General features: G+C 43.7%; 1 non-coding gene across 1 annotated transcript; it reads right to left on the bottom strand.

Annotated features, from left to right (window-relative positions):
* Positions 1-503: 503 nt before the first annotated feature.
* LOC119920257 lies at positions 504-641 on the bottom strand. Its single transcript, XR_005448015.1, has one exon. It is a non-coding gene; the product is annotated as a small nucleolar RNA SNORA7 (small nucleolar RNA).
* Between the last annotated feature and the right edge of the window lie 13,249 nt (positions 642-13,890).

Here is a 13,890-nt window from a genome sequence, read left to right as displayed (position 1 = left end):
GGGGTAGTAACCGTAGTGGCGGTTGAAGTAGTAATACTAATGTTGAAGTAGTAATACTAATAGCATCACTCGTAGTAGTAGCTATAGTAGTAACAGTAATAGGAGTAACATAACAGTGATAGTAGTAATAGAAGTGAAGTTATAGTAGCTATCCAATTAAAGCCCTCTTTTCCCCACTTGCAGTCCCTTCAGTGTCGTCTTTGCGCTTGGATCTGTGACCTTTGGACACTTGATATTCACCCCACCCCCAAACCCTCAGCCCTTAGTGTGTATTTTTTTATTTTTCTTCTGCTGTCGAGTTATGCCCGACCCATAGTGACACTATGGACACATCTCTCCCAGAACGCCCCACCTCCACCTGCAATCGTTCTGGTAGTGGATCCGTAGAGTTTTCTTGGTAAAAATCTGGAAACGGTTTACCATTGCCTCCTTCCATGCAGTAAACCTGAGTCTCTGCCCTTGACTCTCTCCCATGCCACTGCTGCCCAACACAGGGGAGTTTGACTTGTAGCAGATTGCCTTCCACTCACTAGTCACTGCCCAAGCTAGAAATGGAATGGGTAGGCCTCTGCTTGACTCTCCCTCCTGTAGTCGAGACTGGTAGAGGACTGGAAACTCTCCAGATGTGACCCTGAGAGGTGCAACCCTTAGGCACATATCTTCAATTGATGTATTATAAATTATTTCTATTAATGTCTCTTTCCCCCTAGACTGTAAACTCCCTGTGAGGAGGGATCATGTCTACTAATTCTGTTGCACTGTACCCTCCCAAGTGCTTAGTACAGTGCTCTGCACAGAGTAAGCATGCAATAAATTCCATTGATCGACTGATTCAGAGTAATAGTAGTCGTAAAGGCAACAGCAGCTGCTGCATTAATTGAGTGCCTACTTAGTATGGTGCTCTGAACTGGGCATTTGGGAAGTACAGAAAAACGAGGTGACATGTTCCCTGCCAGCAAGGTCTTATTCTCAAATGAGGAAGACAAACACAAAAATATGTACGATTAGAAGAGTCAAGATCAAAAAGAAATGCCTTGGCTTTAAAGCACTCAGTCATCTTGCTCCCTTCTATCTTAGCTTACTGATTTCCTACTACAACCCAGCACACTCACTTCACTTCTGTAACATCAGCCTACTCACTGTACCTCAATTTCATCTATCTCGATGTTGATCTCTCGCCCATTTCCTGCCTCTGGCCTTGAACTCTCTCCCCCTTAATATCTGACAAACCACCACTCTCCCCACCTTCAAAGCCTTATTAAAATCACACCTCCTCGAAGACGCTTTCCTCAACTATGCCCTTATTTCTTCTCCCTCACCCTTCTACATAGCCCTTGCACTTGGATTTCCACCCTTAATCCACCCCCATCCTCATCCCCACAGCACATATGTACAGATCCATATTTATTTTAATGTCTGTCTCCCTTTCTCGAATGTAAGCATTTTGTGGTCAGGGAACATATCTAGCAACTCTGCTATAGTATACTCTCCCAAACAAGTGCTTCATACAGTGCTCTGCACATATTAAGCACTCAATAAATATGATTTATCGATTGATTAGAATGAACAAATTACACAGACATAAATCCAGAAGTGTGGCTCTGAAAATCCTCTAAAATTTTATTGGGCAGAATAATAATAATGATGGCATTTATTAAGCACTTACTACGTGCAAAGCACTGTTCTAACCACTGGGGAGGTTACAAGGTGATCAGGTTGTCCCACGGGGGGCTCACAGTCCTAATCCCCATTTTACAGATGAGGTACCTGAGGCACAGAGAAGTTAAGTGACATGCCCAAAGTCACACAGCTGACAATTGGTGGAGCCGGGATTTGAATCCATGACCTCTGACTCCAAAGCCCATGCTCTTTTCCACTGAGCCATGCTGCTTCAATGTCTTATTCCCCATTTTATAGATGCGGTAACTGAGGCACAGACAAGTTAAGTGACTTGCCCAAGGTCACACAGCAGACAAGTGGGGAAGCTGAGACTAGAATCCAGGTCCTTCTGACTCCCAGGCCTGTGTTCTATCCACTGCTACTCATGTGATCATTATTCAAGTAATGGACAGTTTTCCCTCCTAAATAACTGCAGTCCAATTCATCAGGGAAGTCATTTTTGAAAAAACACAATCCACTGAATGTAATTCCCTCTCACAATTATAGGAGAAACTCCAAGTATTTTTCATGGCTCCTAGAAAGAGGAATTAGATTGAGCACACACCATTGAAGGAATACATTTGAGTAATTTTTTGATCGTTTCCAATGTTTATGTTTGCTGCAAACCTAAGCGGCATGGCTCAGTGGAAAGAGCACGGGCTTTGGAGTCAGAGGTCATGGGTTCGAATCCCACCTCCACACATGTCTGCTGTGGGACCTTGGGCAAGTCACTTAACTTCTCGGAGCCTCAATTACCTCATCTGCAAAATGGGGATGATGACTGTGAGCTTCACACGGGTCAACCTGATCACCTTGTATCCCCCCAGCGCTTAGAACAGTGCTTTGCACATAGTAAGCACTTAACAAATGCCATTATTATTATTATTATTAAATAATTCTGAAGGTTATCATTTAAATAAAGAAATCTTGACATCAGGCTTCAGATTTAATTGAGGAAAACCTTGAAAAGCAACTTCAATGAAAAATTATAGGATTATGCAGCTGAATATGTCATTATTCCACCCCCAGTGTCCATATGCTCCTAGAACATTTAGGCCAGCCTAAAGACTCAGTTGGCTATATAAACCTTAATTTTAGGATCAAAGATTGCCGACTCTGGCCCTTTCCCAAAAAATTTCCCATAAGTGATAAAGCCCCAATTTGTACTTCCCAAGCGCTTAGTACAGTGCTCTGCACACAGTAAGTGCTCAATAAATACGATTGATTGATTGATTGATTGCAGACACATGCGCAGATGAGCTATATACAATTGAATTGGAAGGGAAAATAGATACAATTATAGTAATAAAAGTTGTGAACATGAACAAATGAGCACGTCAATATCCTCATGTGTGCAAGAAGTGGCTGATGGGCCATGATGATTGAACAATCAGTGGTATTTATTGAGTACTTACTGTGTGCAGAACACTGTATTAAGCACTTGGGAAAGTACAATACAAGAGTTGTTCGATGTGATCCCTGCTCACAAGGAGCTTACGATCTATGGGACGATGACGGGGGAGGTTTGAAAGTCAGAAGGGACAGGGTTTGTCAGACTCAAAGCAGGAGGGAGTCCCAGACGTGGGGAAAGATTGGAGACTGGAGAATTAAGCTTACCTCAGCAGGAACCCTTGAGAAGCAACATGGCCTAGTGGATATAGCACGGGCCTGGAGTCAGAATGATCTGGGTTCGAATTCCGACGTGGCCAGGTGTCCACTTTGTGACCTTGGGTAAGTCACTTTACTTCTCTGTGCCTCAGTTACCTCATCTGGAAAATGAGGATTAAGACTGTGAGCCATGTCTGGGACAACCTTATCACCTTATAACCTCCCCAGCACTTAGAACAGTGCTTTGCACATAGTAAGCACTTAATAAATGTTATCATCATCAAAATGGGGATTAAGACTGTGAGCCCTTCCTTGTATCTACCCTAGAACGTAGGAGTGCTTGACACATAGTAAGCATTTAAATATCATTGTTATTATTCTTACTAGAAACAAAGTGCAAGAGAGATGTAGCAGGAAGCAGCATGGTGTAGTGGTTAGAGCACAGGCCTGGGAGTCAGAAGATCAGGGGTTCTAATCCTAGCTCTGTCACTTGCCTGCTGTGTGGCCTTGGGCAAGTCACTTCACTTCTCTGTCCCTCAGTTACCCCATCTGTAAAATGGGGATTAAAACTGTGGACCCCATGCAGGACAGGGACTGTGTCCAGCCCAATTTCCTTGTATCCACCACCGTACTTAGGACATTGCTTGGCACACATTAAGCACATAACAAATATCACTGTTATTATTATTATTATTATTATTATTATTAATAAAAATAAAGGTAAAGAGACAGTTGATCTAGATCTAATGGTCAAGAGTTTCTGCTTCATGTGGGCATGAGTAACCACTGCACGGTCATTTTGAAAAAGTGACATGTGCTGAACTTCTCATCTTCCCTCCCAAACCTTCCCCTCCCTGTTGACAACATCACCATCCTCCCCATCTCACAAGGCCACAACCTCGGTATTATTCTTGACTCATCTCGCTCTTTTAACATGCATATCCAGTCAGTCACCAACTCCTGTCAGTTCTACCTCCACAATCCACTCCTTCCTCTACATCTAAAATGCTGCTACTCTGGTAAAATGCTTGCCATATACTACCTTGTTGACTGAAGCAGGCTCCTTGCTGACCTCCCAACTTCCAACCTCTTCTCTCCAGACTAAACTTCACTTTACGGTCAGCATCATTTTTCTAAAACATCATTCTGCACACATCTCCCCATGCCTCACAAACCTTTAATGGTTCCCCAACCACCTCTTCATCAAGCAGAAACTCCTCACTGTTGGCTTTAAGTCAGTAAGCCCCCAGCAGCGTGGCTCAGTGGAAAGAGCCCGGGCTTTGGAGTCAGAGGTCATGGGTTCAAATCCCAGCTCCGCCACTTGTCAGCTGTGTGACTTTGGGCAAGTCAATTAACTTCTCTGGGCCTCAGTTACCTCATCTGTTGAATGAATGAATAAAATGGGGATTAAGTCTGTGAGCCCCACGTGGGACAACTTGTATCTACCCCAGCGCTTACAACAGTGCTTTGCACATAGTAAGTGCTTAATAAGTGCCGTCATTATTGTTATTATTACCTATTCTCACTCCTCTCCTACTCCAACCAACCCCCATGATTCTCTCTTCTAATGCCAACAAACTCACTGAGCCCTCCTCTCATCATGAGAAGCAGCATGGCCTAGTGAAAAGAGTCCAGGCCTTAGTCAGAGAACCTTGGTTCTAATCTCAGTTCTGCCCTTTGCTGGCTGTGTGACTTTGGGAAGGTAACTTAGCTTCTCTGTGTCTCAGATTCCTCAACTGTAAAATGAGCATTAAATCCTCCTCCCTCCAACTTAGACTGTAAATTCCCTGTGTCATACCTGATGAACATGTATCTATCCCAGTACTTGGAAAAGTATCTGACACATAGTAAGCACTTAACAAATGCAATAATAATATGTTATCTCTCTCATCATCAAGCTCTTGCTCACACTCTCCATCCTCCCTAGGCACTTAGTCTTCACATCTAAACACTTAGGTACTTGTCTCACCCTTTCCCCTCATAACAGTTATGTACTTTTCTTTAACCTCTATTCCTTTGCCCTACCTGTAATTTATTTTATCTTTCCCCCACTATATAGTAACCTCCTTGAGGGCAGGAATCATGCCTACCAACTTTACTGTACTCTATCAAGCTCTTAGTACAATGCTCTATACAGAGAAGTGCCAGGTCATATGACTGAGAAGCAGCATGGCTTAGTGGATAGAGCCCAGAACTTGGAGTCAAAAGGACCTGGGTTCTAATCCTGTCTCCACCACATCTCTCATGTGTGATCTTGGGTAAGTCACTTATATTCTCTGGGACTCCGTTTCCTCATCTGTAAAATGTAGATTAAGACTGTGAGTTCCATGTGGGACAGGGACTGTGTCTAACGTGATTGGCTTGTATCTACCCCAATGCTTAGTACAGTGCCTGGAGCATAGAAAGTGTGTGACTGATTAACAAATTCCATTAAAAAAAAAGACTGATTGTAATATTAGGGCCATGGTCTGGGAATCAGTGTTGCCTAGTGGGAAGAGTATAGGCCTTGGAGTCAGAAGACCTAGGTTTTACTCCTGGCTCTGGCACTTGCTTGTTGTGTGATCTTGAGCAAATCACTTATTTGCCTCACTTTCCTCATCTGTAAAATGGGGGTGAAATTGTTGTTCTCCCTCCCCCTTAGGCTGTGTGTTGCAGGTGTCTGATTTGTCTGATCTGAATATCTTCTATCCACAGCAGCACTTAGTGCATTGCTTGGCACATAGTAAGTGCTTAACAAATATTCTTATTTTTCCTCTCATTATTATCATCCTTATCACTATTATTCCCATCCAGAAGCAGAATGTAGGCAGTCGACAGAGAGGAGATACTGGAGACAGGGAGAGCAATCACGAGGCTGATTAAGCATCCCAGTGAAGAGGTGATGAAGGCTTGGACTATAATGTTGGAGAAGAAGCAGCAGATCTGGGAAATACTAATGATGAAAAATTGGCAGGAATGAGACAGATTGAATGTGGGAGGTGAGAGAGAGACAGAGAGCGAGAGAGGCACCACTCAAGCTACGAGGGCTCAGAATCCTTACTCACCAAAAAGTCCTGGCCCAGTCCAAAGTCTAATTCCAAAGAACCTAGAAGCCTCTGAATGGGCAAAAATGACACCTTGAACATGATTAATCAAACTTTCTCAACCTTTGCAGGAGGTGGGATTCCAGGGAGGCTTTGAAGGTCAGGAGGGACAACATCCAGGGGATTTGAGAGGGGAAAATGTTCCAGTCTCAGGGACCATCAGGAGCCATGGGTTGGAGATGGGAGTGTCTGGAGACAAGTACAATTAGAAGGCTTGCTTGGGAAGAACCTTAACAGCCATTTCTCTGATTCAAGTGGAAGCTACTTGTGTGGGGGGAATGCATCATTTCTTAATCCGAACTTCCCAAATTCCTTGTACAGTGCCCTGCAGAAAGTAGGCACTCAATAAATATGAATACTACTACCATTACTACTTGACCCCAAATCAGTGGACTACAGAGAAGCAGCATGGCTCAGTGGAAAGAGCACAGGCTTGGGATTCAGAGGTCATGGGTTCTAATCCCAGCTCCGCCACGTTTGCTGTGTGATGTTGGGCATGTCACTTAACTTCTCTGAGCCTCCGTTACCTCATCTGTAAAATGGGGATTAAGACCGTGAGCCCCACGTGGAACAACCTGATCACCTTGTATCCCCAAGTGCTTAGAACAGTGCTTTGCACATAGCACATTTAACAAATGCCATTATTATTACATCAATTGCTGAGCTAAAACCTGAATTTAGCCAAATGATACTCAGAGAAGCAACGTGGCCCAGTGGAAAGAGCACAGGGCTGGGAGTCAGAGGACCAGGGTTATAATCCTGACTCTGCCAATTGCTTGCTGTGTGACCTTGGGCAAGTCACTTAACTTCTCTATGCCTCAGTTTCATTAACAGTAAAATGGGGATTAAATCCTATTCCCTCCTACTTAAACTGTGATCCCCATGTGGGACAGGGACATTGTCCAACCTGATTAACTCATATCTACCCCTGTGTTTAGTACAGTGCTTGATGCAAAGTAAGCACTTAACAAATAGCACGAAAAATAATTGAGGAAGAATCATCTTCAGATATCGTAACAGTGAGAACTGCTGTCAAGAGAAATGCTCTGGAACAATCTCAGAAAGTGATTTGCAATCCAGGTGAGCCTGGGACATTCTGGGACCCTTTTTTCCTTTGAGCCTCATGGACCCCCTACTGATGAAAAGGTAATGGTGATAATTATTCCTATCATGATATCTGTTAAGCACTTAGTACGGGTTAAACCCTGAGGTACATTCAAATTAATCACAGTCCCTTTCCCTTATGGGGCTTTCACTCAGATGAGGAACATGAGGCACCGAGGAGGGAAGTGACTTGCCCAAGTTCACACAGCAGGCAATTGACAGTTCCAGGATTAGAACTCGAGTCCTCTGATTCTCATTCTTAGGCTGGTTCCACTAGGTCACACTGCCTCTAACTCTTTTTGTCTGACCCTTTTCACTGAGTGACATCCAGCCCCTGTATCTGTTGCCCCCAGAGAGCCAAGTCAATCCGTCCTCACAGCGAGGGCAGTTCAGAGGAGGCCATACGTGGAGCTCTTGAGGTATCAGAGAATTGCAGGCGGGGCCCCACAGGCTGTTTACAGGGCAGGCTTAGAGAGCTTTTCAACTGGAAAATAAATCATGAAAATCAATCCTTTCAGAGTTGTTGGATGCTATCCCAGGCACCATTCAAATGCATTCTAATTTCTATAATAAATTGCTCACATTCAATGCAGGAATCATTTTATTTTGACTGTACAGTGAGTTTGGGATTGGTACTATTCTCTCAGGTTGGTCGCAGAGTGTTTTTGAGGCATGATTTCCTGTTGGAAGCTCTACTTTCTATTTGACACACATCATCCTGGAAGTATATTTCTCAGAAATCAATACTTAGACCAAATAGAAAATATGGGATCTTGTTGGACAGCGCGCAACCTCGAAGGGCAATGGGTTTGCTCGAGAAATTGAAGTGAAATCTGTGTATGTAACACAATAATTTTCTGTGATATTGCTGGAAAATATCAAAGACAGCATATTGTTCCATAGAAAATGATTGTTACTTCTTCAATCAACTGGAGTACAACAGTTACAATTATATTATGGTCTGTAGCCTAATATGTGTTAGCCTAGAGCTTGGTATATGTCATAATAAAGTCATTTTCCCCCATCTCAAGAGTTAAGGTAATTGAGGCCTACCTTTGAGAATAAATGGGGAAGATAGCTTTTTATGCTCAAGTGATCTACAAATCTGAGCTATTAAGAAAACAAGGGAAAACTAATAGATATCTAGGACCCTATTCTCTAATCATATCTATCTTTCAAACAGAAAAGGAAAGTGATTTGTTGTTATAAGCTAATGTGCCATCCACAGCAAACTGTTTCTTGATTTCAGTTGAGCTTTTCGTTCGGCCGATCTGTCGGTGTATCGGGCCCTGCGATGAGACACACTGCCCAAGGTTCTGGTTAGTTCCCTGAGCATGGTAAGCACTGAGGAAATATCAGGATATTTCAGCGGCATGTTCCGAACCACTGCCTTCCCAAAGAAAAGGAAACTGCTGAGGGGAGCAAGAGAGAAGGTCATTTAATAATAATAATCATAGTGATATTGGTTAAGCGCCAGGTGAAGTACTAAGTGCAGGGCTAGACACAAGTTTATCAGGTTGTACACAGTCCCTGTCCCACATGGGGCTCACTGTCTCAATCCTCATTTTACAGATAAGGCCCAGAGAAGTGAAGTGACTTGGTCAAGGTCACACTGCATTGAAGTGGCAGAGCCAGGATTTGAGACCTGATTCCCAGGCCTATACTTTATCCACTACACACTCTAAGCCAGAACTCCTTCATCCTCGGGGATGGAGGGCAAAGCAGGGAGCACTTTCTCTGCTTCCTGGCCCCTCATTCCTTTGATCAAGATAGTAAAAATATTTATTGCAGGCCTGCTGGGTGGAGGGCAATCTGCTACAAGTCAAAACTCACCCGTGCTGGGCAGCAGCAGCATGGAAGAGAGTCGAGGGTGGAGACTCAAGTTTACTGTGCAGAAGGCGGCAATGGTAAACCACTTCTGGATTTTTACCAAGAAAACTCTACGGATACACTACCAGAATGATTGCAGATAGAGAGCAGGATGTTCTGGGAGAGATGTGTCCATGGTGCTGCTATGGGTCGGAAATGACCCGTTGCTGCGTAGGGACCGTCTCTATAAGTTGCCGATTTGTACTTCCCAAGTGCTTAGTACAGTGCTCTGTACACAGTAAGCGCTCAATAAATACGATTGAATGAGTGAATGAAAGACAAGACACCTCATTGTCATTTGCTGGGGGCAGGGGTCTAGCTAAATATCCTGGTCTGCGCATGATCATACTATATTATCGAAGTGCATTTAATAGTAATAAAAAATTTTCTTGTTTCTGAACGTCCAATGTGAATTTTTTTTGTAAATTCCAAAATGAAATGCCACATTGCAAGTGCTCAATAAATACCATTGATAGATTGATTGCTTTTACCAATATAGTTGTCCTTGGTATTTGAAGAAGACAACACTGAAGAGGATGAAATATACCTATGAGTCTGTGTGTGTGTGTGTGTGTGTGTGTTTGTCTGTGTGTGTGTGGTGTTGTGTGCATGGTTGAAAAGTGCAATGCCCTCTCATAGATTGTGAGCCTCCTGGAGAAGGTTTGTGCACCCAAAGAGCCTATCCTTTGTGCTGGATTGAATGTTTACAGAGCCTGGTGCTGGGTTTTCTTCTGCCTCCTCATCTTGCTTTCTTCAGGAAGGTGTTGCTTTCCTTTCTACATAGCAGTATACTAAGCTGGTCTCTCCTCGGCACTGACTCCCAGTTTTCGGCTGGGTAGCAGCGTCATCTGAAACTTTGTTTTACCCTGTCCTTAAAATGCAGTCAAGTGCATTTATTGAGCACTTACTGTGTACAGGGCACTGTACTAAGCCCTTGGGAAAGCACAATATGACAGAGTTGGTAGACACACTCCCTGCCCAGAATTAGCTTACAATCTAAAATATTTCCTCTGCTGTCCTTGCTTCATCCATGAGCTGTTTGGATCTCTTGCTGGCACTCATTCTCCTTTCAAGTCCCACCCAGCCTAGCTGTGTCAAGGTGAGCATAGTTTTGATGCCAGGAGACTGACATTGTTCTGGGGCTTCATCGTTCGTGATCTTGTCTTGTCATTTGATATTGAGTTGGGCCCTTTAAATATATGTCCTCCCCACCTCGACAGAATCAAGCACCACCCCTTAGCTCCTTAATCAAAGAAGGAAGAGTAATTCAATTCTTCTTCACTGTCCCCATGGGCCAATTCTTCCTGGCCCTTAATCACTTGTACTGCTCTCCTCTCAACTCCCTGGTAATCCAGTTACACAATATCTTTTGGGAATTACCAAACTAAATGCCACATTTCAACCCATCATCACTCTAAAACCTTGCAAAATATTATCATTTCCCTGATTGGATGCCTCTTCCACTGATCCTCAGTAGGACATTCGGAGTGGATAAATCATGGGTGAAAGACAAGGATGTTAAGTCGATTCATTAACTAATAGCTTAATGTGGAGTTATAGGCAACACAGAAAGCTCTTAGCACCGTATTTCCCAATGTCTCATGCTTGTTCCTGGGTCAGGGATCCTATAGGTCATATATTAACAATATTGATGGTGTTTATTAAACACCTACTCTGTACTGAGCACTGAGGTAGATACAAAATCATCTGGCCAACATAGGGTACACAATCAAAGAGGAAGGGAGAACAGGCGACTGATTCCCATTTTACAGATGAGGAAAGTGAGGAGCCCAGGGGTTCCGTGACTTGCCCTCACATAGCAGTGAGGTGGCAGAGCTGGGACAAACACTTGGATCTTCCAAATCCCAGGCCAATGCCTTCCCAACTGGATCACTCTGAATCAATGTGGTATTTCTTGAGTATTTATTGTACACAGAGCACTGTGTAAGGGCTTGGGAGAGTACAACAGAACAGAGTTGCTAGGCATGTTCCCTGCCCACAAGCAATAAACAATCTAGAGGGAGAGTTCTACAATAAAAGTGGTATAAAAGCTACTTTCCCGCACACTCCACTCCTCTGCCGCTAACCTCCTCACTGTGCCTCATTCTCCCCTGTCCCACCGTCGATCCCTGGTCCACATCCTTCCCTTGGCCTGGAATGCCCTCCCTCCACACATCCACCAAACTAGGTTTCTTCCTCTCTTCAAAGCCCTACTGAGAGCTCACCTCCTCCAGGAGGCCTTCCCAGACTGAGCCCCCCTTTTTCCTCTCCTCCTCCTCCCCTCCCCATCTCCCCCCCGCCCTACCTCCTTCCCCTCCCCACTGCACGTGTGTATATTTGTACATATTTATTACTCTATTTACTTTAATGATGCATATATATCCCTCTTGCTGCTATGTGAGGGCAAGTCACGGAACCCCTGGGATCCTCACTTTCCTCATCTGTAAAATGGGAATCAGTTGCCTGTTCTCCCTTCCTCTTTGATTGTGTACCCTGTGTTGGCCAGATGATTTTGTATCTACCTCAGTGCTTAGTACAGAGTAGGTGTATATATATGCATAATGATGAATATATAATTCTATTTATTCTGATGATATTGACACCTGTTTACTTGTTTTGTTTTGTTGTCTGCCTCCCCTTTCTACACTGTGAGACCACTGTTGGGTAGGGACCATCTCTAAAGGTTGCCCATTTGTACTTTCCAAGAGCTTAGTACAGTGTTCTGCACACAGTAAGTGCTCAATAAATACGATTGAATGAACGAATTAGATTTTTCTATCCCTAACCTTTGGAATGAGTGTCAAAGAGGACAGCAATCAATCAATTAATCCATCAATCAAGGAGTTGCTTTTATGGAGTGCCTTCTGGGTGCTCAATGCTTGGGAAAATGAAATGGAATTAGTAGATATGATCGCGGTCCTCAGTGAGTTTACACTCTATCGGGGAAACAGGCTCAGATAAATTACAGGTGGGAGGAAGAAGGAAAAGGGGCTACGTACATGAGTTAATGCTTAAGGCATATTGTATGTAAGATATGTACCTAAGTGCTGGGAGAGATGGTGAGTATGTAAGTACGTGGGTGTATTGGGAGAGAGCTGATTGATAGCGAGTGCCTTTAAAACCAATGAATGGCAATGGGGTGCCAATGGATGTTATGAAGAGTGGGGAGATGTGTGTAGAAAAACTTTTTTGAAAATTGATCCAGGCAACAGAGCAAAGAATGGACCAGAGAGTTGAGGCAGGGAGGTCAGGCTGATGCAGTACTCAAGCCAGAATGTAGTACAGTGTTTGGCACATGATAAGAAGATTCCCCCTTCTAGACTGTGAGCACGCTGTTGGGTAGGGACCGTCTCTATATGTTGCCAACTTGTACTTCCCAAGCGCTTAGTACAGTGCTCTGCACACAGTAAGCGCTCAATAAATACGATTGAATGAATGAATGAATAAGTGCTCAATAAATGTGATTGAATTAATGAATGAATATGACAAGGGCCTGGATCAGTGCGGTGGCCATTTGGATGAAAGGGAAATGTTGTGGAGGAAGAACTGACAGGATTGGACCACAGACTCAATCTGGATGTCGAGAGGGAGGAGTCAAGGATGGGGAGGATAATGTGTTTGCAAATTGTAACGGAAAAACTAGGTGGAGAAGAAGAATTGGCAGAGAATATGAAGAGTTGAGTTTTGGAAATACTGAGCAAAAAGATATGGAAAAATGCCACTCTCTCCCTGCTACTTATCCCCTCACTTCTTTCAATATCCCCCAGCTCACACTCTCTATTCCTCTCTCAATAACCTTCTCACTGTGCCTCATTTTAGTCTCCCCCTCTAAGCTCCTTGTATTGTAAGATCTATTGTATTGTACTTTTCCAGGGACTAAGTACAGTGTTCTCTCTGCACACAGTAAGTACTCAAGAGAGTCTATTGATTGGTTGACCACTGCTCTTCCCATGTTGAAAGCCCTTCTGAAATCCCATCTCCTCTAGGAGACCTCCCCAATCAATTTAATCCCGGCTCCACCACTTGTCTGCTCTGTGACCTTGGGCAAGTCACTTCACTTCCCTGTGTCTCAATTACCTCATCTGTAAAATGGAGATGGAGACTGTGAGCCTCACGTGGGACAGGGACTGTGTCCAATATGATTTGCTTGTACCCACCCCAGTGCTTAGTACAGTGCCTGGCACATAGTAAGTGCTTAACAAATACCATTATTATTATTATTATTATTAATTTCTCATCCCTCCACCTAATATCTGCACAACATCTACTTCAGCACATTCTTGCCACTTAAGCATTTGGAAAAGAACAATAGAATTAGTAAATTAGTAAGCCCTCAAAGGTCTTTCATTCAGGCTGGGCAGACAGACTCTAAAATCAATTACAAATTGGAGGATGAAATAGCCTATAAAGATGTGCATATAAGTGCTTCGGTGATGGGTGTGAGAACTGAAGTGTAGAAGTCCCAAAGGGGGAGTTGGAAATAACAGATGGGGGATTGGAAATGAATTGAGGAAGGCCTCCTGGAGGAAGCCTTCTTTCAGAAGCCCTTTAAAGATGAGGAGAGCAG

The sequence above is a fragment of the Tachyglossus aculeatus genome, chromosome X1 (genome assembly GCF_015852505.1).
Source record: "Tachyglossus aculeatus isolate mTacAcu1 chromosome X1, mTacAcu1.pri, whole genome shotgun sequence".
Classification (NCBI taxonomy): domain Eukaryota; kingdom Metazoa; phylum Chordata; class Mammalia; order Monotremata; family Tachyglossidae; genus Tachyglossus; species Tachyglossus aculeatus.
The sequence above is the reverse complement of the archived record's forward strand: the minus strand, read 5'-3'. Positions and strand labels throughout refer to the sequence as shown.